Raw genomic sequence first — 24,804 nt, 5'->3', positions numbered from 1 at the left:
ATTGGACGCTGGCCATCACCGCCGGAGTGACGTCACGACCAGGAAGTATAAAACACACATGGAGTGAGGCGAGCGCCAGCCAAGGAAGCGCTGCAGGGACACCGGCAGTGTGGCTTAGGGAACGAGTCTCCAATCACGCCAGACTGACCAGTCCCTGACTAATGTGTATAAGCATAGCTAGGTCGAAGGACAGAGGGGCCATGAGTGGCACTGCGGTCCAGGTTGTAGAACCGGACGAAGGACAGCGGGGTGGACCAGCCCGCAGCATTGCAAATGTTTTTGAGCGAGACAATTTCATGGAACAAATATTAAAATTTAGTTTGTAAATGTAGGTTAGTGCTTCTGTTAGTGTTTAGGCCAGCATAGAAGGCTTTGCTGGCCCTGACTGCCCACCACTGTCAGATAGTGTCTAAAGAAAATCAGTCTCTTACAACTGACCTCTCGTGTGCCTAGAGCTGGGGCTATACCCTGGCACAGCTCTAGGGACCTTGTGAGAGGTGGCAAGCCACCACAACTGCTAAATTCTTGGTTAAAAATAAAAATGAGAACCAGGGGTAATACAAGGGTCCCTAACACATGCCATTGGCAGAAAGACCTAAAAATATATATGGATATAAAAGACAAAAAATGTATATCTAAAAAATAGATATGTTAAATACAGTTTTTAAAAGCACCATATGAAAATATATACTGTAAACTGTATATGTTTATGCATATGATATGCATATGTTTATACATATGTATGCAAAGTAAAGTACGAAACCAGATATGTGTGCAATGATTGCACAGGGTGTGCGGTCCATAACAGCCATACCATACGGTGATGCAGTTGGTCTAAAAGCTCTCAATAGTGCAGCTGTAAAAGTTGTCATAGACCATGGGAAACATAACAAACTTCCTCAGCCTCCTAAGAAAATACTGCCACTGCTGAGTCTTCTTAACCACCTTTGTGGTGTTGCATCCAAGTGAGGTCATCACTAATATACACGGCTAAATATTTAAAGGTGCTCACGCTCTCCATTTCAAGGTCCCAAATGAACATTGGTCGATTAGGTCTTTCTCCTTTCTCATGTCCACTATTATCTCCTTTGTCTTATCTGTTTTGAAGGAGAGGTTATTATCCTCACACGTCTGTCCTATAGGCAGCTTCCCACCTATGATGCATCCTATTTCTGTAGTCTGGTCTAAAAACTTCAGAACAGGGTGTAGACGATAGGCCTGAGGACACATCTCTGTGAAGTGCCCATGTTTGTGATAATGCTAGCTGAGGCCCTATTTTAAATCCTGACAGACCGTGGGCCTGCCAGTCAGAAAGTTTAAAAGCCAGTCACAAAGTGTAGGGTGCAAGCCGAGTGTAGACGGTTAATGGGTGAGTTTGTTAGGGATGACTGTGTTAAAACTCTGAACTGTTGCCCACAAAGAGCCTTTTGATATTATTTTCCAGGTGTAAGATGGAATGATGGAGGGCAGCAGCAATAGCAGAAGATTTGCTGTGTCTCCTAGAGACAGGCAGTTACACTAGAGCTGGAGAGGGTCACAAAAGGTCCTTAACCCATCAGCAGAACCGGTTCCTGCTCCTTTGTGCAAGGAAGAACAGGATGAGCACTGCCAAAACCCTAAAATTGAAATCCAGCAGGCCACTGGTCTGAATGTTTCTGACCAAACAGTCAGAGACAGACTTCATGAGGGGGGCCTGAGTGCCCGATGTCCTTTAGTCTGGCATTGTATAGCTTGATTGGCATTGGCCATAGAACAATAGAATGGTGCACTGTGCTTTTCACAGATGAGAGCAGGTTTACCCTGAGGACATGTAACAGATGTCAAAGGGTCTGGAGAAGCCATGGAGAATGTTATGCTGCCTGTATCATTGTTCAGCACAGTTTTGGGTTTGTGACGATCTGGGGACTCATATCCTTGGCGGGACGCACAGACCTCTACAGGGTGGACAACGGCACCTGTACTGGCATTAGGTATCGGGATGAAATCCTTAGACCCATTGTCATACCCTATGCTGATGCAGTGGGACCTGGGTTTCACATGGTGCACAATAATGATTGGCCTCATGTGGTGAGAGTATGCAGGCAGTTCCTATAGGATAAAGGAATTGATTTAAAAGACTGTCTAGGATATCAGTGATGCCCTGGTTCAGATCTGAAAGGAGATACTCCATGACACCATTTGTCGTCTTATTAGGAGTATGCCCCGATGTTGTCATACAAACTACTGAGTACCATTTTGAGCTGCTGCAATGAAATTTCAGCAAAATAAACTAACCTGACACATAATTTTTCACTTAGATTTTTAGGTGTCTTTGATTTCAGCCCTCTGTAGGTTGATCATTTTTGTTTCCATAAAATGTGGCATTCTTTCGTTCTTTTATACTCAGTCCATATCAGTATAGGTATCTGGCATGATATTTTTTCTTAAGTTTTGGAATCATGTCCTGATTGAACCTCATTAAGATGCTGAGCAGGACCTTAAATGAGCTGTTAAATGTTTAAAAGGTGGCTGAAGTTAAGCAATTCTGCAAACACAAGTGGGACAAAATTCTCCTAAAGTTGACACAACCAGTTATTATGCCTGGTGGGCAGGATGTGGACAATTACCCTTTTCACACAAGCTTCTTTTTACTTCAATATATAAAATCATCATTTCAAGCTGTAGTATTTGTTTACTGAAGTTGTCCGTCATATTATTCGGGTGCATTTGTGATGTATCATGATGATGCAATACCCACTTTGAGATGTGCAAAAAAATTTTGTGTTAAATATAAGCAGTGTGGTGTGGTGTTAAAGTAAGTTTGATAAGTGACAGCAGCACTTAGTCATTGCATGTGTATGAGCACTGATGCATGTATGTGTGTGTGTGTGTGTGTGTGTGTGTGTGTGTGTGTGTGTGTGTGTGTGTGTGTGTGTGTGTGTGTGTGTGTGTGTGTGTGTGTGTGTATGACCAGGTGTCCGGTCCAGCTGTGTGCACTGAGGGTGTTAGAGTTGATAGGTGAGAGTGTAGGCAGGTTGTCCAAAAAGGGTATGATGGTTGCCTAAATTAGAATGTAACGCCCCTGGGGTAGAGTCTGTTTTCTAGTCTGCCAGTGTGACATGAATTCACCTGGTGCAGCTTTCAGATGGCAGAAGAGTGAAGAGATTGTGTCAGGGTAAGGTGGGTAGGATTTATGAAGGTCAGGGTTGCTATGGAGGCATCAGGTACTGCACATCCTCTTCATAATCTATAATTAAGATATAAGATATAATTTGTTATTATATTGTATATAGAATTAGCCCCATCACTGTGATGTCTCCTATGTATCTGATAATGGTGTTTCCATTGTAGGCAGGGATACAGTAATAAGAAAAAAATGGATGTACAGGAATAGGTTTAGCACATAGATCTTCTTTTAAGCACCAGTATGAGGGTGAATGGTTGGGGTGGACTGGAACTTGACTAACTGACAAATTTGTCAGGAGGTCCAGGATTCATCTACAGCCCATATTCTAAAGCTTGTAGACCAATTTACTAGGAATGATTGTATTGAGATTAACACTGCAGGATAGGAATCTCTCTCCATCGAGTTAAACATGCTTCTGAGGTACCAGCACTCTACAAATAATAATCTTCTTCTTCTTTCAGGTTCTCCCATAAAGGGTCTCCATAGCAGATCATCTGTCTCCATACCCCCTGTCCTCTACATCTGCCTTTTTTCAAACCAACTACCTGCATGTCTTCCCTCACCACATCCACAAACCTCCTCTTTGGCCTTCCTCTTTTCCTCCTTCCTGGCGACTCCATCCTCAGCATTTTTCTACCGATATACCCAATGTCCTTCCTCTGCACATGTCCAAACAATAAAAACCAATTAAATTAATTGAGACAAACATTTTCCATGGTTTAAATTTGATTAAGTTTGTATGTTAAGGGTTAAGGTTCAGTATATTTTAAATAAATTGTATGTAATTCATACTTTTAGGGCAATACGCATATCGCATTATCTTTAATTTGTACCTGGTACTCTACATGCTTACTAGTGTCTCTTTGACTTCTCTACTAGTCAAAGGAGCCTAGAGAGACCTCAGCTTCTCAGAAACAACAGAGGGCTTGCCTGGATAAGCAGCATTCAAATGCTTTTGTAGATGAGGGTTCAATCTAAATGCAAATGAACTCTACCAGAGTATGCTGTTTACAGACCTACCAAGCCACCTAGGACAACCTGTACAATCTTTATAATCATGGGACTGGAGACAATTAGCTGGATACGTCATTTCTCATTTACATGTTGGCATGTCATCTGTAAACTTAAAGAGTTTTACATGCAATGCTTGCTTTCAGAAATTGCACTAATATTTTGTATTTTTTGTGTGTGCTGATTAAAAGAAGAAAAAAAAACATACTGAAAGCTAAGCTGATGAATAAATACATATTAAACGGATTTCTTATATAAATTAAGCTTCAGACACACATGCTGGCAATTTTGTCTGATGCTTGGAAAAAAAGGTTTTATTTGGCTTTTATGTAGCTTAGTATTTATATTTTAATCAGGCACAGGAAGTTCCATCTGCTATAAATTTCTGTCAGTTTCTACAATCAAATATAATTTCTGTTTATGCTACAGCATTACTTATTTAAAATACTATAATGCTTTTGATAATGTCAACTTTAATTCAAGTGTATAGAAATCTATAAGACATGAACCATGGATGACAGCCTTGTTTTATGCACATTAAAAACATTTAGGATTTGACTGCAAAACCATTGCATTTGATGACTTGTTTTGCCTTCAGTAATATGATTTTAAGCAGGTTGGGAGATTAATTTAGTTTGTGCTTTTAAAAAACAATTCTTTGTGGTTCAGGAAATAGGTCTGGACCACATCGTCAGCAAAACCCAGGGGCTACACGAACACCTTGGAGAAACCCGTTGGTGAAGCAATGTAGTTAGCAAGGATTGGGAGTGGAGCAGCACCCTCAGCGGGCAGGGCAGACAGGAAAAGAGGATCTTGGCAGGTCAGAAGAGCGGGGCGACATTCGCAGTCAGGCAGGAAGGCTGAGGTTGGGCATCCCCCCCCCCCCCCCCAGCAGAGTTCAGGGGCCAGAGGGACAGTCGACTTAGGAGGTTATTTAAAACGTTTTGGTTTGCCAGAGATTGTTCATGACGCACACATAAATACTCAGTTCTCTGCTGGGGGCTGAGCTTCAAAATGTAGACTGTTTCAGTTGGGTACCTGAATTGCTGGTATGCGGCGGAGCAAGCTGAATGCGTCAATACTTCCGCTGGGTCCATCTTTTGCCCAGATTATTCTGTCAGGATTTCTTGCGAGACATGGTGCATGGCCAGAATATTCTGTCAGAAATCTTGCGGGTGACTAGGTGAGTGAGGACTGGATGGGAGGACCCAAATGCAGAATGCACCTGGTACGGAGTACGGAAAAAAGAGTATGGAAATAAAGACAAACAGGTAACTGAGCAATGGGGCAAGGCAAAAACACAGTCCAATAAACAGTCCAGGGTCAAAACACAAGCAAACAGGGTAATACAGGGAGAGACAAAACAAAACCAAAAACAATCCAAGATTTAGAGAGCTGGCAAACAGAACCATAAAGAGCAGACCACAACCAGAAGCATAAACAAAAAACCAGTCCAGAGTTAAAAACCAGAGCAGAGCAGAACAGGGGTCAAGAACAGGAGCAGGAGCAGGAGCAGGAACAGGAACAGGAATCCAAAGCAGACAGAGTGGCACGAATAATCCCATGGATTTTAGGAAGCCAGTGAGGTAATTTTGCCCCCAGCTAAAGTCTTTGGTGTCCTTAAATACCAGGAGGTGTAAAACGGGAAAAACGGCAAGATGGCTGCCAACCCGAAAGTGCGCACCGTGGAACCGAAAGATCCTGACAGAAATATTGCTAAGCTAAGAAACATGTTGTCTATATCTGATTCAGAGAAGTTAGTCCATGCATACATGACCTCCAGACTGGACTATTGTAATGCATTACTAGGTGGATGTCCTGCATCATTAATAAACAAGCTACAGTTAGTCCAGAATGCAGCAGCCAGAGTTCTAGGTATTAACAAGGAGAAATATAACAAGGAGAAATTAGAATTAGAAACATTTCTAATCAACTACAAACTATTGCTACTTAACAACAAAAAACCTTAAATGGTCTCATAACTCTGGACTTCTAGTAGTTCCTAAAATAGCGAAGTCCAATAAAGGTGGTAGAACATTTTTACATTTAGCTCCTAAACTTTGGAATAGTCTTCCTGTCAGTGTTCGGGTTTCAGACACATTCTCCCAGTTTAAGTGCAAATTAAAAATTTATCTTTTTAGCAAGGCCAACACATAACACATCACATATCATAACCTTGTGCTCCAGTACATCTGATCACATGCACATTATCCACTTTTGCTTGTTAATATTATGAACAGTAGCTATGCTAATTCCTCTCCACTGCTTCTGTTTCTCTACCCATCTCGAGGCATCCTGAGTTTGCGCCAGCTCCTGTCGTGTCTCACCTTATGAATATTGTAGACCTTTAAAAAAGTAAATGACGAGCCTGCAAACATCCAAAACCATCTAGAGATGTACAAGCGCCGGCTGGATTCCACCTCATGTAGAGTTTGGACATTGGACCTCTTTGAGTGTTAAAGGCTCTGGCATGGAGAAGCTAGTGTTGGATCTATGATGATCTCAAATGTTGAGCTATTTTATGAGTTGCTCAGTAGCTTCTGGTTCCATAACCTCAAATGACTGTATGAGACTGCGGAAAGGACATTACTCACAGTCTTACACTCCAGTGCTCATGTTAGTTCTCACTCTACAGTGTTTTGTATTGTTTAAAGACTATAATCACACTCTTAATACACACTTTCTTATCCTTACCCATCTTAAATCCTGTCTACCCCCTTCTCTGGACCCTCTTCGCCCGAATAGGTCAACGGAGGACACCATTACCAAAGTGCTTCATTCTACCCTGACTCCAGACCACATTTTTTCCTTCCAATTAACTTTCCATTAATGTGCTTGGATACTGCAACGCTGTGAACAGCCAGCTTCTTTAGCGATTACCTTTGGTTTCCTAGCCTCCATGTCCAGGGTGTCAATGATTATCGTCTGGACAACTAGATTTTTCCCCATGATTGTGTAACCTGAACCAGACACCATTTAATGGCTCAGGAAACATTTGCAGGTGTTTGAATTTAATTAACTAATTAGAGTGTGACACCAAGTCTCCAATATTGAACTTTTTCACAATATTAAAATTTTTTGAGAATTTTAAGTTTTTATTAGCTGTAAACCATAATAATCCAAAGATACAAGATGGCGCCGGTGAGGTCAGCTGCCATCACAACTGCTCCAGCTATGTTTTCTCTTTTTTTGTTTATTTTATATTTTTATTTACTTAGTTACCGTTCCATCTACACAAGATGGACATCATTAGATATGACATAGCCACTCTTATATCTATTGGTGTTATATCTATTGGTGGCCGTTTTTAAACCCAGACGTTTTTAAACAAAGGACGTGACCCTTACCGAACAGGCTGAGGGCACGCGCACACCGTGCTCCCTTACCTAGTATCCTGTTAGCCAATGTCCAGTCACTGAAAAACAAGCTCGACAACCTCAGGGCAAGGGTCAATTTCCAGAGGGACATTTGGGACTGCAACCTTCTCTGCTTCACCGAGACATGGCTGAACCCAGCGGTACCAGACCACACGAATTCAGCCGGCCGAGTTTTTCTCGGTTTACCGCATGGACGGAACACTGGAGTCGGGGAAGTCAAGAGGAGGTGGAGTGTGTCTGATGGTGAACAACCACTGGTGCGACAGCGTGAGCATCATTTTCCTTTCACGCTCCTACACACCAAATCTGGATCTACTGACCATCAAATGTCGGCCCTTTTATCTACCTCGGGAATTCAGCTCAGTCATAGTCTGTGCCGTTTATATTCCACCTCAAGCGGACACGGACACTGCATTATTAGACTTACACGAGACAATAACACTTCACCAAACACAGCATCGGGACGCTGCGCTCATTGTGGTGGGAGATTTTAACAGTGCCAACCTCAAGCTCGCACTACCGAACTTCCAGCAGCACATCACCTTCCCCACCAGGGGCGAAAGAACACTAGACCACTGCTACACACCATTCAGGAACAGCTACAAGGCACAATCACGTCCACCATTTGGGAAATCAGGCCATGCCGCCATCTTCCTCATGCCTGTTTACAAACAAAGGCTGAAACAGGAAGCCCCGGTTCAGAGGGAGGTTGCGCGCTGGACTGACCAATCGGTGGCTGCTCTGCAGGACGCTTTGGATGACGCAGACTGGGACATGTTCAGGAGCAGCTGTGATGACGTCAAAATGTTTACGGAAGTGGTTGTGGGATTCATCGGGAAACTAGCGGATGATACGGTGCAGAAAACCACCATCAGAACGTTTCCCAACCAGAAGCCGTGGGTGGATAAAACCATCCGCGACGCTCTGAAATCCCGCTCCGCTGCCTACAACACGAGGCTTGAGGATATGGACGATTACAAGGCTGCGTCTTACAGTGGTCGCAGAGTGGTGAAGGGTGCAAAGCAGCACTACGGAAAAAGAAAAAGAAGGCAGATAAATAAAGTATAAACTATATAAATATGAAATATAAAAAGATATATATGAGAAAAAAAGGCTTCCGCTCCCTGAGAGCGAACACAAAGAGAATGAGGGGGAGCTTCTTCCCGCAGGCCATTCGGAGTTTGAACCAGGAAAAACCCAGGATCTAGAACTGGTCCACTCGCTCCATCCTTTTTCTCTGCACATATTTTTCTTTCGCAATACGACACTTTAATCTCTGGACTGTCACTTTAACTCTGGACTTGCACAGCACAGTGCACTTTATACCACACCACACTGCACACGTTCACTTTAAGGACAATCACATCAACCACCTTAAATTTTTGCTGTTTTACTGTTTACTATCACAAGCATACCAAGCATACCTTGTATATACACTTTTTTTTTCTCATATATATCTTTTTATATTTTATATTTTATATAGTTTATACTTTATTTATCTGCCTTCTTTTTCTTGGTTTATTTTTCTCCCCACCCTATTCCCTCATGCCGGACCGTCATTTCACTTCATGTCGTACCCTGTATGTATGTGTATGTGACATACATTTTGATTTGATTTTAAAATAATAAACACTTGAAATATATCAGTCTGTGTGTGATAAGTCTATATAATATACGAGTTTTACATTTTGTATTGAATTACTAAATGAATCAACTTTTTAATGATATTTTAATTTAATAAGATGCACCTGTATATACAAAGGGCATCAAGGTAACAAGAAACATGTATTAGTGATTAGCATGTGACCAACTCATGTGAGTGTGCAGTGGCTTATGGGAAATGTAGTCCAGGGCATGTTAAAATGCTGCTGCTGCTACTACTACATCAGCTCGGACTTTTATTATATTTGTAAGTGGCTGTACATTGTCCTAAAAGGATCTTGATACTAATCATATAGCATATTCTATACCTTTTTTCCCCCTTTCTTTTATAGGAATTTAGGTGTTAGTGTTAAGATGGTTCTCTAGTGTTAAGTATATATACTTGTCTGTTATCTGCTATAAACTGAAGAAAAACATATGCACCATGCTGTGTGCTGTGTGATCCTTCCCTGATCAGAAAAGGCACCACGGGCATCATAGATTGCATGGAAAACCTCTCCAAGAATTAAGTTTTGTTTAAAAATCCAACCGGGTCAGTCTGAAAAAGAAAGCTTGAAATAATGGTCTCTTTGGTGGGATTCATAGTTTTGGCACAGATTGTATTCTTTGAACACAAACACAGTTACTTGGCAGATAAGACAAAAAACAAACAAAAAAAAAAACACTTGTCCACTTTTGGTTAACTACCCTGCATTTTAAATAAACTATTCTCTTTCCAAACCGTTTGGCCATTTTTTGTGTCTTTCATTTTTTTTTTGCTGGTGCATGTGCAGTAGAATCTGCTCGATCACAATGGAACTATGTACTGTAATGTACTATTCTGTTAGTTGGTGGGTAACAAATAAGAGAAATGTTTGATTGAAAGCCAACCTTTATTATCAAAAATAGATATGATATGAGTAAACCATATATTTAAAATTAAAATATGTAAACATGTCTCTGGCATTGTTTAGTGTTCCATTCCATTCCATATGAGGGTGTGGGCTTTATTCAGGTTGCGGGCCGTAGTTTTGGGACTACAAAGTCTATAAAGTAATTCCATCACCAACTTACAGTTTGTCATGTTTCTGAGAATCCATTAAGCATTGTCCTGACTCGAGTCTCATGTAGGATAATTTCATTTATGTAGGTTCAATAATAAACACAAAACTTTTGATGTGTTGCAGCTCACTTATTAATTTAAACATTTATTAGAAAATAACTCTAACCCGTCACAGAGAAAAAGATAGAAAATGACTTGTATAAAGTAATTTTCACGTTCCATAATTTCAACAGTATTATAATCATGATACAACAACCATCATTATTCTTGAGATTTTTTCAAGGTAAACCCTTTTAATGGTTGTCAAAATTGAATGCAAACCCAAAATTAAACCAAACCCAAAAGTACACCAACCCCAAAGTGAAAACCCATCTGTGACTGTACAGGTGTTACATTTCCCATTCTCCATGCACATACTGTAAAAAAAAAAAACAATAAGAATCATAAAAAAAAATTATAGACATTAAATGAGCGGCAATCAGAAAAAAACAGAAAAACCGTGTCTAGACAGAGAAACACCACAAGAAAGAATGTAAAGGCATGCCAAATCTATTTGGGAAAGGTGTGCACAACAGGCAGAGTGTGTACAGTGTTGAAGAGAAATATACTTAGAAAAAATCAGCAGCTACCACCTAGCATTCAAACTAATAATAGTTTTGTTTACAGACAGATGTACGCAGTGTACAGTGTACATACAGTGTAAGACACACTGCCACTTGACTCCCTGCATTTTTGGGGCATTAGCTTTATTGGTTGTTGCAGCAATTACCTGGAACCCAGCCACAGGATAAGAACCACACCTGTAATTAGGAACAAGGAGGCAGACAGGCACCTCTGTAGTCATAAAGGAAATAGATTATTATTTTTTTTATTATTATTATTGCTTCTGTTTATGATTTCGTCTTGCTATCAGAATATAAAAGCCTTTCCAAGTTTTAATGTTGTATTGATATTACTGTGTCTCTGACTAGCCACCAGTGGGCAAACTAACAACATGTTGGAAAGTTTACCATACTAATGAGAAGGTTGGGGCTTACAATAGAATAAAATTTATGTTTTATTAAAATCAGTTCTGTAGAAAGTCCCAGGAAATAAGGGTATGTCAAATGCATGGTTTGGCAAGTTTGCATAGGAAGAACTTGAGTGGACTGCAAAGAGCACTAATAAACCTTACTGAACACCTTTGGGATAAATTCAATTCAATTCAATTAATTTTTATTTGTATAGCGCTTTTAACAATGAATATTGTCTTAAAGCAGCTTTACACAGATAATGTAGTGATTAAAAGTGAATATGTTCTTTATAAGTAAGTTTGTCCCTGATGAGCAAGCCAGTGGCGATGTTAATAAACTGCAAATCCTTATAGCCATGCTTCAAAAACATTATTAAACATATTAAAAAACCCTTTACAGAAGAGTGGTGGTTTTTATAACAGCAAATACCCACCTATTAATTAACTCACCGCTTTGTAAAGCGTAACTCAGCTGAGTTACAACCACCAGGGCATAGTGGGACAATTATGTGCTTCCTCTGAGACATGTTATTCCAGCCTCCAGATATTTCAAAACTGCTGCTCGCTGCATCACAAGGCATTGCAAAACATTCAAAGGAAATGGCTAGCTGACCTATTTTGCATGCATATATTTACAAATGCTCTATTAGATTTTGATTAATAGAGTAGAGAAAATACCCCAGCATTCAAACTTTAAAAACTCAATTTGGGTAAGACAGAATTACTTTTACTAGGACCACATGCAGCTAGAAGTAAACTTTCCAATTATGTAGCATCTCTGCATGGTCTTTCCGTCTCAGTGTGTACAGCAGCCAAAGACCTTGGTGTAAATATTGACTTTAGTCTTTCCTGTGAATAACATTCCCAGAACAGCCTTCTCTCACCTTAGAAATATTGCTAAAATTAGAAATATAATTTTGTTACAGTATGCAGAAGAAATAATTAATGTTTTTGTTACATCTAGATTAGACTACTGTAATGCTTACTGTCTGAATGTAGCATTACGTGTCCTACTAGATCTAGAAAATATGACCACATCACCAATGTTTTATTCAGTCTACACTGGCTCTCAATCAAATCTCACATTGGTTATAAAAAAACCACTACTTACACAAAAAGCACTTAACAGTCTCTTGCCACAGTATCTGAATGAACTTCTGTCCCATGATGATCCCCGACACCTACTTAGATTAAAAAGTGCAGGCTATTTGTTGGTAACTCAAATAATGAAGACTACAGCAGTGGGCAGATCTTTCTCTTACAAAGCCCCACAGTTATGGAACAGCCTTCCAGGCAGTGTTCAGGACTCAGACACAGTCTGTGTTAAAGTTGAGGCTGAAAACATTTATTTAGTCAAGCCTTTTATCAGTAGGTTTTTTTAGGTAAAGGAGCAAATCTGGAGAAATCACGGATATAGAATGTTTGGTAAACTGGGATATTTGGATGCTGTCACAAACTCTCATGCGTTCACTCAGGTTTGTTGATGGTGGCGTGGTTGACCGTCTCTTACTCTGGAGATCCCTCGTGTTATCCCTCCCCTTTAGTTATGCTGCCAAAGCAAGTCTTGCCGGAGTCCCCAACAGCACAGTGTCCTTAACTTTTACACAACAATTAGGATACATAATAATCCATATCCTTCTCTCCCTGTCACCGCTCTTCTCTCTCTCTCTCTCTCTCTCTGTCTCTCTCTCTCTCTCTCTCTCTCTATCGGTCGAGTTAAACATGCTCCTGAGGTACCAGTGACCACTGTTCCTGCCCCTTTTCTCTTTCCCACTTCGTCTCGGCCTGCCTATAGATGGTATTCTCTTAGTTTGGAAGCCACTCTGTGCAGCTGAAGGTAAATTTCATTCGGGCACACTACAGTTCAATCAAGTGTTAACGCTGCTGTGGAGAAACACACTCAATAAACTGTTTTCTTTGCCATTAATACTAGCAGAGGCTAAAGGTGAGGAGCATGGAGTTAACTCCTAGCACCTGCACTTGCTCTGGTCTTTTTCGAAGTGAATCTGCACCTGCCAGGCCTTTATGTAAGTCCTAGCAGCATTCTTTACTATTGAGGACAAATTCTCACACATTGCTTGTAGTAGAAGATACCATACAATGGATTTCTAGGGGTTACATACAATTATACATCAGACATGTTTGCTTAATTTATAGTAAATAGATAGAAACTCAAACATGAACTTCAAGTCAAAACAGGACTTTTGAGGTTCTAAAATAAAAGAAAAAATTTCAAGTGGTAACTGCATTCCTTGTTGGACATACTCCCCTGCTACATTTATACACTTATCCCAGCGTTTACCTAAAGCCTGGAAAGATTTGGCATAGAAAGATTTGACTAATCCTAGGACATTCTGCTTCACTTCGTCATCAGGGAACCACCATGACCGGGATCGTCACTGACAGATTTACGACTATCTTTTACAAGGTCAAACTGCATCTCATTAGCATACTGTGCTTGAAGTCTTATGTAGATATCTGCCGCTTTGTTCACAAAAAACGTTGTCACCACACGCTGTTCCATGCACACTAACACTGTTGTCTTCCATCTTGATTATGGGTCTCTGGACCGGCCCACAACATGTGTTTTGACTATTAGTAATGGGACACACCAGCCACTTACTTCTGCATGGAATACCGCCATGCTAGCATCCATTTTTATACCTGTAAAATTAAAAGTCCCTTTTTGACTTAAACGCCCCGCATTTTATAAATAATTTTCAGGTTCTTTCCTGTGCAGGATAGTACAGATACAGTACTGTTAAGGTTTTATTTCTCTCCGACATGCCTATGTGCCATACGTTGTTGTCATCCATTGAAGATTACTACAAATATAACTTCTTTGTATTGTTTTATTTACTGTTTACATCTCAATGCACATCAGTGCTTGAGGGAGCAGCAACAGGTTCACTTGACTCTAGTCAAAATAAAAGTCCCATCAATTTACACATGCGCACAATGAACTATTGCACATTTTTGGGTATACAACAGTCAATATCATAATCTTACAAAAGAAAAATAATAATAATAATAATAGTAAGCAACATAATATAACATAACTGATGATAACATAACTCAACAAGTACAATCGTTTTGTTGTTAATATGAACCCAAGATTGTAAGAAACTCTGTGTGTAAATAAGTGTGGAAAGCAAGGAATAAAGCTTCCTTTAGTGCTGAGAATACCAAGCGTAGGCAGTGGAGTATGTAATATTAGTTGTTAGAGGAGTCACTAAGACAGCAGCATGCACCGCATCCAGTCCTTTCTTCTGGCACCTTGTAGGGACACTAGACTACACATTACACTAGACTGCAAAATGAATGAATGACAGTTTGCTCTGCTTTTACTCATTATCCAAGCTGCTCTTAGGTGCAGAATTGTGTCTACTACTGTTATACCCTGGCTCTGACTCACTCATTCTCTACCACACATAGGATCATACACATGCTTTCTCGTATCCTACAAGGGGAATTTTTATTACTGCAAGAAAAAGAGGTGTTGAGAAATGAGGTGAGATGATTCAACCCAAAAATCTGATGATGGCCTATTTATATAATCTCATTACACACCTTAGACATGTCAGAGAGGAAATATGAGGCACAAATTAGAGCAACTAGGGAATATCTGTGCCTGTGGTCTGACACAAAGCAGCTGGTAGGTCTGATGGCTTAGTATTAATTTTTATAACCCAAATGGGTATGCCATAAGTTTTTATGCGTAACACTTTATTTTAGGAATCCAAAATTAGCCAGTAATTAATGACTAATAACTGCTTTTGTTAATGACTAGTTATGGCTGTGTATGCTATCCCAAACTATTTATAAGGCCTTTATTGGTTATTCTCTTATTTTTGTCTTATTGTCCCTTTACACTTGTTTCTGTCATAACGATGACCTTATTTTTATATTTTATATTTAATATTTATTTCATACTTTTGAGTTACACATTAGTGTACTAGGAACTTTAAAAGTTTATATTTTGCCTTATACAAGCTACTAGTACCTTTTATTCTTAACTAACAAGATCATCGTTATGACAAACAAGTGTAAAGGGTTAGAAGGCCAAAATAAGAGAATAACCAATAAAGGCCTTATAAATAGTTTGTAATAGCATGCACACCCATAACTAGTCATTAACAAAAGCAGTTATTAGTAACTAATTGCTGGCTAATTTCTGAACCCTAAAATAAAGTGTTACATTTTCTGCTTCAAGACACACAAACTAGTACATGACGGTTTTGGGACATCTTCCCCACATATTCAGAGCAACTTGGGAACAGCGCTAGTGCTACAAATGTGTGCGAGGAATGAAGGGGGCTGCCTGGTGCTTTTGCTTTTACACAAGTTGTGAGTCATTGCGTGGTATATTGGTATATTTTGTGCATATTTCTAGCAGCACAGTGCTTGCAGAAAATGGCAAAATTTAGGTACAATTGCGGTTTGTATGCAGTCCACTGGTGCCTCTCGCTTCAGGCAAGGTAAAAATGCTACACTTGGCAGAGAATAAAAGAGAATGAGGTAACATGCAGAAGCAGCACAAACATCACTTCTGCCTTAGTAACACTGATTAAAACACTACATTACTACATTACAATACTACTTATTATCATTGAGCAATGACTAAGTTACTTCTCTTTTTACGTTTTGGCAGAAGAACAGATCCATGTTCTTCCAATCATGTTAAGAAATGTAGAATATGAATCCATAAAAAAAATGTAAAAAATCTTATGTTGTAGTGTAAACAATGAGTGTTAAAACCCAAACTGTTAACGCAAACTTGGAGACTAATGATGAAAGCCACGTTTACTAGGGCTTTTAAACATTTCTAAAGAACAGTGAATGACCTCTAATAATATGTTCATGTTTCACATTTCCTCTGTGTTTTTCTATTCAGGTCACTGCCCATGAGAACTTGCACTTTATTGACAGAAGCACTATGCTACATTAACCCTGGAGAATGTCTCTAGGTTATAGATGTAACCCTGGTTCCCTGAGGGAACGAGTTGTTCATGCTCTGAATCATGTGTAAAATCTGGCCAATAGGCAAGTCGTGACGGCATCGATTGGCGACATCACGCAAACCAGGAAGCTACAAAATGGCGGAGCGATGGTAGCAAGGTGAAGCTAAGCGCTTACAGGGATGCAGGGAGTATGGCCTGAGACGCAGCGTCTTGTTTCCTCAGGGAACCAGGGTTACATCCGTTACCCGTTTTCGAGCTGCATCGAAACGCTTTGGGATATACCATCGCACCATACTGACCAGTCCTTGCCTAGAGTGTCTGGGCAACACCAGCGTGCAGGACAGAGGAGCCGGGAGTGGCTCTGATGTCAAGGTCGTAAAACCTAACAAAGGTTAATGGGGTGGACCAACCAGCAGCATCACATATGTCAAGCAGGGGCACCCCTGAGGGCCAGGCTGTAGAGGCCACCATACTCTGGGTCGAATGAGCCTTGACTCTAAACGGAGTGGACCAGAGGACTCGTAACCAACCGAAACTGCAGAGTCTGCTTATTGGCAGGAAAACCTTTCCTATGAGGGCCATAGCAGACAAACAGCTGCTCTGACCTCCTCCAAGGACTCGTCCTGTGGAGGTATGTATCCAGTGCTCACACTGGACACAGTCGATTCTGCTTCTTCTGGTCTGGAACTAGGAAGTAGGAGGAGGGCAGAATGGTACATACCCAGCTCTAGGTTAGAGGAACGCACTGGCCATGCCAGGGGTAAACTCCAGGAGAGACAGGGTCACAGACAAGGTGTGTAGGTCCCCGAGCCTTTTAAGGGAGGATATCGCCCAAAGAAAGGTGGTCTTAACCGACAGGTACCTTAGGGCCTCTGCCAAAGGCTTGAAAGGGGCCTCAGACAGAGCCGCCAGCACGACAGCCAAATCCCACACAGGCACTTTGGATCGCATCCTGGGCCTCAGCCTCAGGGTGCCGCGCAAGAAACGCATCACGAGAGGGCGTTTCCCAGCGGGAAACTCGTGATGCTCACACAACATGGAGAACAGCTGCCATCTAGCAGCATATGACCTCCTCATGGAGGGAGCTCTGGAATGGAAGATGGTCTCAACTACCTCAGTAGAGAGACCAGATGCTAGAAGCCATGCCCCCTCAGGGGCCATAGCCATAGGAATTTCCCAAAAAGGTCCCTCGAGCAGGTCCGCAAACCATGGTCTGCCTGGCCAATGGGGTGCCACCAGAAGGAGACGTACTCCATTCTGGCGGATCCTCTCCAGAACTCCCGGGAGCAGCACCACGGGAGGGAAGGCGTACAGACGAAGCCTCGGACATGTCTGCACCATGGCGTCCAGCCCCAGTGGGGCTGGGGGAGTGAGAGAGAACCAGAGGGGACAGTGCATGGTCTCCCAGATCGCAAACAGATCTACCTAGGCTCTGTGAAAGCTCTGCCATACCTGCTTTACCACCTCAGGGTGGAGCCTCCATTCTCCGGGCCTCGGCCCTTGCCTCGAAAGGGTGTCGGCTCTCCAATTCAACCAGCCCAGGATGTGAACGGCTCTCAGCGAGAGGAGTTTTCCTTTGGACCACAGGAGCTGTACGGACAAGCCTGTACAGGGGGTGAGACCAAAGATGGTTGATGTATGAGACCACCGACGTGTTGTGCACACGGACCAGCACGTGGTGACCCCTCAGGTCCCGGAGGACGTTTCGGAGTTAACTCCTTAACATTGTCAGCCCCAGAGTTAAAACCCTCGTTCAACTCTCGCAGCAGGTCGGTTTGGTTTGCCTGCAACACACTTATCGTGTGGAGGCAGCCCACGGCCTGGCCTGCAGCTGCGTAAGCCTTACCTACTATGGCCGAAGTAACTTTCAACAACCTAGAAGCCAATACCGGAGCCTTCAGTGACGCAACACCTGGGGAGATATAGCTAGCTATCGTATCCTCAACTCTGGGCATCTCCCCATAGCCACAATTTTTAAACCTAATAATATCCGCGTACAGCGAACCTTGCGGGGAGAAAGATGTGGTCTCCCACCTCGGTGTGCAGGTATGGGAAAAATGGTAGGCCCCGGGATGCAGGAAACACTTATCCAGCTTGCTGGGAACGTGCTGCTGCTGCTTCTTACCCGGCCAAGCTATCTACAGCTTGGACACGGCTCACGTCACTAACTCCAGGAGCTCCTCAAACAGCGTCATCTGTGAGGAGTCCACAGGCTCGCTGATGTGACACTCACAAAATGAGTTTTGTTGAAATGATTACTTTTATGTCCTTCTACTGCAATGCTTATTTATTTTATCCTGATGCATATAATTTAATGCTAACGAGAGACTTTGAAAAAAACACATGGAGACATATATTTCATTTAACGGACACAGGGGGGCAGTAACAACGAGCGCCGCGTCACAATTAGCGATGCGCAGAGCAAGACGAGCTCATAATCCGAGTGACTGGAGTATGAGCAACAGTTGTCCTGCTTTGCTGATTTCTTTGTATTATTTGTAATATTTTCAGGTCAGTTCCACACCTTTTTTTGTGATTACAAATGTTTACAAACTAATATGGATCCCCAGTGATTTGTGTTCCATGAGTGAAAATTATGTTAAATGTGAAAGTTAAATTTAATAGCACGCGGTTAAGAAAATGGCGGCCGGCGGCCGCATGTTGCTTATTTTATATGTTTCTTATGGCTCTGAGGCATTTATGTATTATTTTAGTGTGTGTTGAAAACAGTTCTGTTTGTGACACAATGTTGTAAAAAGGTAAAAGGTTAATACTACAAATATACAGGTGCAGTTCATAGCACTGAACGCTAAGTTATTAGACAGCTAAATTTATTTTTCAGGTTTATGTTCTTATAGTGTAAATGTAATACTGCACATGAGGGTTATTCTGTTGTATAAAGTGTTGTATAAGGCGAACACCTAAAATGTAAAGTTATTACAAAATTACTCTTTTGATAAGAGGATAAAGAGGAAAGATGTCTAAGCGAATGGGTAAATATGATTGATGTTAGACTAAAATTAGGACTTAAAGGGAGTATGTTTATTTTTGGTTTCATATTAATGTTAACAAGTTGATGTCTGTAAAATGTGTGATGATACATTTATGTGGAAACAGAACTTGAAAGACTATTTAAATGTCATGTTATCCAAATGTGGATATAACCTGTGTTTCAATGTGGAACAGACAAAGAACAGAAGATAATTCATTAATGCAGATACAAAGTTAATAATAAAGATAATCCGAGTGACTGGAGTATGAGCAACAGTTGTCCTGCTTCGCTGATTTCTTTGTATTATTTGTAATATTTTCAGAGCACTCCGATCAGAGGATTATACAAATATATCTGCCAGTGGGGACCTAGTCGGGACCCGCTACAGATTCTTGGGGGCTCGTCCGGGATTCTTCGGCACCACCTAGTGGATCGGGAGCCGAATGATGACAACGCTGACCTGCAATTAGCCCTGTCCAGCAGTGGGGACTGCGATCGTGGACGAGTGGAGGCCTGTGATCTAAAGCCGACTGCACCATCACCGAACCGTGTTGCCAGCCGTGGGGGAGACGAGAAGCCATCATGTCGAGCGGGGGGAGGAAGAGCCTAGTGTGGGACATTAGGAAGAGACTACTCACCCTGACAGCTGAAGAGCTTCTTCGGGTCGCCAGAGCGGTAAACCCAGTGTTGGACGTGGACCAGTTAGAGCTTGTGGAGAAAGATCAGGAGGAATGCTATGATCACATCAACTCGTTCATGCACAGTAAGCAGTTACTTGAAGCAGAGGATGAGGGAATGGTTCAGTTGTTGATGTTAAAAGATGCTATTGATGATATAGTAAAATGTCGTGATGTTATGTCATTTCAAAATGTAAAGGGTGATTCTGAGTTACATACTGGGCAGGGTGGTGATAAGTTTGACAATTTAGTTGATTTTGCTGAAGGTTCTGTTACTATCCAAACACCCCCTGAACACACCACAGACACACACCCGCAGAGTCGACACACATCCACTTTAGTCACTACTACATCCCCTAGTGGTATTGTCGAACCAGATTTAGGCTTGGCTAAGGTTACAATGTTAAATGTACCTGACACATCGAACACTGACTTGCTTAGGGCGCTCGCTAGCTACGAGGAGCTTAGCAAGAAACTCATAAAGTGTATGCCAGCACATGCTATACCGTTGCAGATGCATATGTCCTCTTCACAGACACAGACGCCCTCATCCTCAGTCCTGTTGAGGCAGCCAGACAGGAACCCCCTGGGTGAGCATGCCCCTCAGTCAGCTCGTGAGGGGATGGTGTCCTTAAGGGAACTCAGTTACCTTCCACGGAGAGAGTTCAAAGTGCAAGGCGGGCAGATTGGTGATCAATCCTCAGATATCAGCTACAATAATGTCTGTAGACAAATTGATGATGGAGTCAAAGAAGGATTCTCCGACTCAGAGATTGTTCGTGGTGTGCTTAAGATAATAAGACCAGGCATATTTAAAGAGATGTTGATAAACAAAGACGACATGGCAGTGATTGAACTCAAGGGATTTCTCCAAACTCATCTAAGAGAAAAAAACAGCACAGAGCTATTCCAAGAGTTGATGTGTACGAAACAAGATGAAAATGAGACACCACAACAATTTCTCTATCGTTTGATAGGCTTAAAACAACGTATCCTACTGACATCAAAACTGGCTGACACTAACATTAAATACTCTCCAGCTACAGTGCAAGATGTTTTTCTACATACAGTGTACCAAGGCTTTGGACACAAACACACTGACATCCGCAGAGAGCTCAAACCTCTGTTGACAACCAGTGGGGTCACTGATGAGATGATTCTGCGCCATGTGATGAAAATTACCAGTGAAGAAAATGAGAGAATGAAAAGACTTGGTGGACGCAGACAGATGGTAACAAATGCACACAGCGCACAGCTCGAGTCAGATGTGGTAAAGACACCTAGCATAAAGGCAGAGAGTTTAGGGTCCAAGTCAAAGCAGACAAAACCCGATCCTCTGAGCGACCTTACGGCCAAAGTAGAGGAGCTTACCAGACTAGTACAGACTATGCAAAAACAAAACCAACAACAGTTAACACACAATGGGCATCAGTACAGTCAAAATAGGACACACTCTAAACGTGGAAGGCCCTATGGTTGTCCAAGCTGCGTGGAACAAGACAGACAAGACTGTAAACACTGTTTCACATGTGGGGAAGAAGGACACCGTGCAGCAGGCTGTCTACAGCGTCCAAAGAAACAGGGAAACTCCAACCGGGCACTGGAGAGGAAAATCTAGTGGCCGGGTCTAAAAGTAAGTCCCAACCAGAAGGTGAGGTCAATGAGGACACAGCACACTTACCCTCACCCTTAACGACAAGCACGCTAAGCCACTGTAACCAAGTAGCTCAAGTCCCTCCCCAGTCACCACGTGCAGCTAAAGCTAGAGCAGTTGCTAACCTGATCGGGAAAAAGGCTCTAGTTCAGAGTTATTTAAATGGCTTAGCAGTCACTTCTCTGCTCGACTCTGGGTCCCAAGTCAGCATAGTCAGTCGTGCCTGGAAACAAGAGTACCTACCTGACCTCAATATTCACTCAGTTTCTGAGATCTTAGGAGAGGAGGAACTGAAAGTTATCGCTGCAAACGGTAGTCTCATTCCCTATGATGGGTGGGTAGCTATTACAGTGAACTTGCCAGGGAATTTGGACCCCAACCTGTCCATTAGTGTTCCATTTCTTATCAGCAGCTACCCCATGGATAAACCATTGATTGGTTTTAACGTTTTGGAAATGTTAGTTTGTGGAAAACCAGAGAGACTAGTGCCAATACTTGCTAGCCTTCTTAGCAATGCCATATCTGTTCCCAAAGAAACAGCTGAAGCTCTAGTTAACTTTATTCATACAGCCAAGCCAGTTACGCAGCAGGGACGATTAAGAACAGGTGCCAAGGATATCGTGCTCCCAGCTGGTCAAGTGTTGTGGGTGAGGTGTCGTGTTCCGTCGAACATGGATACTTCTACCCAATTAGTGTTGTTCGAGACAGATGAAGACAGCCTACCGTCTGGACAGTGGGATGCAGGGCCAGGCTTGTTTGAAATACAGAACCCAACAAAGCCCTATGTCACCATTCCAGTTGGTAATAACACCAATCATGACATCACAATACACCCAAAAACAGCTCTATGGATTCTGCAGCTTGTTGAAAATGTTGTGGAGGCAGATATCCTGGACAAAACACAACCTTCAGCGACTGTCAGTCAGGTAACCACCACTCAGGACAGCAACTCAGACCCACCTCTATGGGACCCACCTGTAAACCTCGACCACCTGGAGGAAGAACAGCAAGAGGCTGCTAGAAAGATGCTTCATGAGGAGTCAAACGCCTTTGCGAAGGATGGAAATGACCTTGGCTGTATTCACAATCTACAAATGGTGATTAACCTCAGCGACGATGTTCCTGTGCAGAGAGCGTACACATCCATTCCCAGACCACTGTTTAAGGAAGTGAAAGATTACATTCAAGATCTTCTTATCAAAGGTTGGATAGTGAAATCGAAGTCCGCCTATTCTGCCCCAGTTGTATGTGTACGAAAGAAGGATGGCACTCTTCGTCTTTGCATAGACTATCGTCTGCTAAATCAAAAAACCGTACCTGACAGACATCCACTGCCGCGAATACAGGATTTGCTCGACACGCTAGGCGGGTACTCAATGTTCAGCATACTGGACCAAGGTAAAGCTTACCACCAGGGGTTTGTGGCAAAAGGGTCACGCCATCTCACCGCCTTCATCACTCCCTGGGGTCTTTACGAATGGGTACGAATTCCTTTTGGACTTTCTAATGCACCTGCAGCTTTTCAGAGGAGCATGGAGGAGATGTTGGGTTCCCTAAGAGATGAGTACTGCATCCCGTACCTGGATGACCTACTGTGCTACTCCAGATCTTTCAGTGACCGCGTGGAGGTGATTCGCAAGGTCCTCCAAGCACTACAACATCATGGAGTGAAGCTACGGGCAGAAAATGTGAGATGTTTCAGAAGGAGGTTCGCTATGTCGGACGCTTGGTGTCGGCTGAGGGAGTTCGAATTGACCCCAAAGATCTAGAGGCAGTGATGGCTCTAAAAACCAAAACGCCCCAAACAGTTGGCGACCTCCGAAGGATTCTTGGCTTCCTGAGCTATTACCGTTCCTACATACAGGATTTCGCTAAAATAGCAAAGCCATTGTATGAGTTGCTCCAAGTTAAGTCCTCCATAACGCAACCCCTTCCACGCCCATGCAAGTCCAAGGGTCCACAGCTCCCGTCCAAAACACCCATCATATGGAAGACTGATCACCAAAGTACCTTGGAAAGGCTTGTCAATATGCTTACCAATCCCCCAGTCCTTGCATACCCCAACTTCGAGGAGCCATTCGTTCTACACACGGATGCATCAGAGAAAGGGCTCGGAGCAATCCTTTATCAGCGACAGTGCGAAAAAATGCGTGTCATTGGATATGGATCGCGAACTCTGACACCGGCCGAGAGAAACTACCGGCTCCACAGCGGAAAACTCGAGTTCCTTGCTCTCAAGTGGGCAGTGTGCGAGAAATTTAGAGACTACCTCTTCTATGCTCCGCATTTCACCATCTACACTGATAACAATCCGCTGACTTATGTCATGAGCACTGCGAAACTCAATGCAGTTGGACATCGCTGGGTTGGAGAATTGTCAGAGTTCCACTTCAGCATCAAATACAGGCCTGGGAAAAACAATATAGATGCCGACACACTCTCACGTATCCCTCTCGATATCGACAACTATGTGGCAAAATGCACGGAGGAACTGTCTCAGGATGTGCTGCATGCGACTTGGGAAGGGAGTAGAGCGGCCCAGAAGAAGGATGTAGCATGGATAGCTGCACTTTACACCTCCTCTGCTGATGTGCTATCTCAGCCTCATTCACTCTTGCCCGAAATAAGCCGCGAAGAGTTGGCAAAAGCCCAACGTGAGGACCCTGGGATAGGGGAAATAATAACATTGAAAGAGGTAAATAATGTTCTCACAGATGAGGTCAGAAGGTCAGTGAGTGGGCTCACTCGCAAGCTCCTTCATGAGTGGAATCAACTACATTTGGAAAATGGAGTTCTGTACCGCCAAACACCAGAAAGAAAACAGTTAGTCCTACCAACCAAGTACCGGTCAGTTGCTTTAAAACATCTCCATGACAACATGGGACATGTTGGCACAGAACGTGTGCTCCATCTCGCCAGAGAACGTTTCTATTGGCCGCAGATGAAGAGATGCATAGAGGAGTATGTCACAAGAAAATGCAGTTGCATAAAACAGAAGAAACCCACTACCCACATCCGTGCGCCAATGGGTGGTCTGACTTCTGCTTCCCCTCTTGATCTGGTCTGCATAGACTACTTACATCTGGAGAAAAGCAAAGGGGGCTATGAATATATTCTGGTAGTGATAGACCATTTTACCAGGTTTGCTCAGGCTTACCCAACCAAAAATAAATCAGGACAAACGGCAGCTGAACGGATATACAACGATTACATACCTCGTCTGGGTTATCCAAACCGTCTCCAACATGAT

The sequence above is a fragment of the Silurus aristotelis genome (assembly GCF_946808225.1).
Source record: "Silurus aristotelis genome assembly, chromosome: 4".
NCBI classification, from domain to species: domain Eukaryota; kingdom Metazoa; phylum Chordata; class Actinopteri; order Siluriformes; family Siluridae; genus Silurus; species Silurus aristotelis.
The sequence above is the reverse complement of the archived record's forward strand: the minus strand, read 5'-3'. Positions refer to the sequence as shown.